The following is a 3617-nucleotide window of genomic DNA, read 5'->3' on the forward strand; positions in this document are numbered from 1 at the left end:
TGAGATAAAAAGCTATGAATTGAAAATCAGGATGCTCCAAAATGAGTATGATACTCGTAGATTAAAATAGTGTTATCAGCCTCCTCATCAGAACTATTACCACCAAATCCCAGTTGGAAAGCCATTGAATGAAAGCTTCAATTAGAGTTATGATCAGAGTTACCAGTCTACTTGATTCGAGTTATCATACACTTTATGGAATATTCATCTAACACCAGTGAACGAGATAGTCGCATGGCATTATAGTAGGGAAATAAAATAGTTTCAGATTGATAGTTTTAAGCGACGGCTGGTGCTGGCACTTGACCCATTATCGATTTAATGAAACGGTTTAATTTGATGCCTTGGCGAATCTGGCAAATATAATTTATAATTTTAATTGGAATATTCCTCAACCAGATGTTCAGAAACAACGTTCATTCGTTCAAGACCCTTCCTGTCGAAGAAAGATAGCGTAAATGGACAGATTGCTTTTGCACAATCTGCACAGCCATATTTGCTTTGAGCCTTTTCATTCTGTCCTTCATCATATACCATAAAAGTACCAATCTTCTCATTCAGGGAACTTTTACTAAACCAATTTTCCTTTGGACGACTCCAAAAAAACATGTGGCTACAATTATGAAAATGCTCCATTCATCTACTTCAAGAATCCGAATGACATGAGTAAAGATCGCTATTGCGTAACGAAGTGTCCTGGGTATTTGGAACCTCTTTCGTGTATAGGCAACTTTACGCAGAAGTGTGCTGCACTTGGAGGCAGCGAGTATCAGACAGAAGGAGTGATAAATAGGCTGGGGGCATTTTGCATTGCGACAGATCCAAAAGTGGCCGAGCATATGTGGCAATCTCCGGAAACTTCAGTGAAGTTTTCGATTTTGCAATCAATGGATGTGATATGGCTTTCCTTGCTCATAGCATTGCTCTTAGGAATAATCTTCCTCGTGCTGGCTCTGGTAGCCCCAAAGCTTGTGATATACTTTGTGTTCGTTGGAGCCTTCGTCGTGCTCTTATTTTCGGGCATTTTCATCTTAGCCAAGCCCGTGCATTTATTCCATCCCAACATATGGAACATACTACTAGCGATCGTGCTCATAATTACGGCATTTGTCTTTTTGATCCACATTGGCTGTTATCGCAAGGAACTGGAGTTGGCCTCAATCTACATGAATCACGCAAATACATTCCTAAAATAAACACCTATCGTATTCGCATATATTCTGCTCTTCATTTTGCTCACGATGGGCCTTATTGTGCTCTGTGTTTGGCAGTACGTGGCCTTTGGGACATAAAACGAGCCATACTTGTAGCAGCCTGGAAACTTATATTTGTCGAGTCGCCATAACATTGCACTGCAAATTTTTAATGTGATCGAGTTCATTTGGGGCCTTCAATTTTTAAGAGATGCATGTAAGTATTTCATAATTTAGTCAACTTTGTGGTTTCAGGAAATGCAGTCGAGTGGTACTTCAGAAACGAAAACAATAACTTTAAATCGCATTGCTGCCATCCGTTCACCAGGCTGCTCTGCAAGAATTGGGGAAGCATCGCAGGTGGATCTTTTCTGAATGCCTTTTTCGGGTTCTTCGATTTGATTTCGGATTGCTTTCGGGTACTTCATTGAATGAGTATAGTGTTCATCGACTGGGCCCTGTGGGAAGTGTAATGGGATATATAAGGCGTGTTGCTGCTGTGACTATGTGTTTCAGCTGGTGAGAAATGATGCTTATGCTTATATTAATCTAGCTGGAATCCCCTATTGCAATGCCGCCCGACAATGTTAAGCCCTATGCCAATACTCCTAAAACTTCTATGGCAGTCACTCGTGCTTGAGACTCTACCGCATTGCTTCGCATGTGTTTATCGTCACATTGGTTGCAATTATCGCCTATGCAATCCTGGCAGGAAGGTCCACCTATACGAACTGGTACATAATGGCATTAATCGTATTAGCAGCCTACTGCATTTCGACGTACTTCGTGGACATTCACCCAAACGCCGCCGATGGATTAATGGTCTGCTATCTGGCCTAGAAGAATTGTGAAGGCCACGAAATGTAAGTGTGTCCTCTTCCACTTCAATAAGATATGTACTTATATAACACCCACAACAGAGAATGATTCAATATTAATGTTTCTCTTTATGCTCAAGGCCTTCCTATGCAGTGAATCATGCAGATTTAATTAGGCCTTAAGTTGCCGTTAATTAATTAATAAAGCAGACTATCAGTTGTGCACCAATTCGATATAATGTTGATAACATAACACAGCAGCAATGAAAAAAGATAGCATTAGGAATTTAACCAATGAAAAGCGTCCACATTATTTGATTCAGTTTAATGGGCTTTAGGTTTGTTTGTTCGAAGTTAAACTACAATGCCCTATATTATAACTATATGTTATAACTAGATGTTTTAACTAGATGTATCAACCAGAAATGTGAGTAATAGAGATAATAAAAATAATAACACCATTAATATACGAATTCGTATCAATACCTCAATAGAGCTTGACATCACACATTTCGCAATTCTCTCGGCCGAAGTTTATGTAGGTACAAGACGAGCATTACTTCTATTGCATCAAGACACTGGCTCCACTAGTTCCATGCATAGATTCTGAAATAGTAGGGAATTAAATGTCCATGTTGGTGCTGACCATTTCGTGCAACTCGGATTGCAGATTCTCAATTGCTGTGATTTCGAATTTGTTGGAGATATCGCCCTCGAACTCTTCGTACGGGAAGTTTATGTGTATTTTGCCTTTCATGAAGTAGACTTATTCTTTAAAGTTTTGGAATTTGAATCGGATCTTGATGTTCTGTTTTGTGTCAATGTGGAGAGTATTGACCGTGTACATAGAAACCAATTACTAGTTGAGGGGCAGCTACTTTTCGAGGTGCATGCATACAAAATATTTGGCATAGTCGAGAGGCTCCGTGAATTTGAATAGGTTCTTAGGCAGCGAATTATTCATGGTTCCTGTTGGTAGATTCTCAAGAATGTAGGTATGATGGGCCCAGAGAGCCATTTCGTAATCGTTGGTGCTGAGTGAAGCCACCATTTTGCACTATTTGTTGATGCCGATGATGAACTTGTTGACTGGGAGATCAAATGCGTAACTCTTGAGCTTGTAGTCGAATTGCTGGTAGAGCTGGAAGAGGGAGTTATATGCAGCATTTTTGTCAATTTGGAAATAGTAGCTGTCTTCATCCTTGAGCTTCAGAATGTACTCCCAGATCCATTCGGGGTAGGAACTGTACATGTAATCTAAATTATGAGGAATCTACTTGGAGAAGGGAGGCTCATGATGTACTTGAGGGCTAAATCCGACTTACACATGAGCTCCAGCAGTATTGACACTCCTGCAATTGAGAACTGGCTGTAGATCGACCTCTTGAGGAACAACACGTTCAGGGCTGGCTGGTACATATCGTTTGAGACAAAGTAGAGAGAGCTGACAAAGCTGTAGACGATGGACTCGTCGGAGTATTTGACCCCGTAGTTCATGTCCTCCCCCAGCTCGAGTTGGGGGATTCCCAGCACCCATTTCAATCTCTGCAAGGTGTAGCCGTCTTCAATGAGTAGATACTCCCTGAGGTGCTAAATAAGAGCTGTC

Source organism: Brachycentrus maculatus, unplaced genomic scaffold (genome assembly GCF_059751285.1).
Source record: "Brachycentrus maculatus isolate JH-2025_06_01 unplaced genomic scaffold, ASM5975128v1 h1tg001446l, whole genome shotgun sequence".
Taxonomy (NCBI): domain Eukaryota; kingdom Metazoa; phylum Arthropoda; class Insecta; order Trichoptera; family Brachycentridae; genus Brachycentrus; species Brachycentrus maculatus.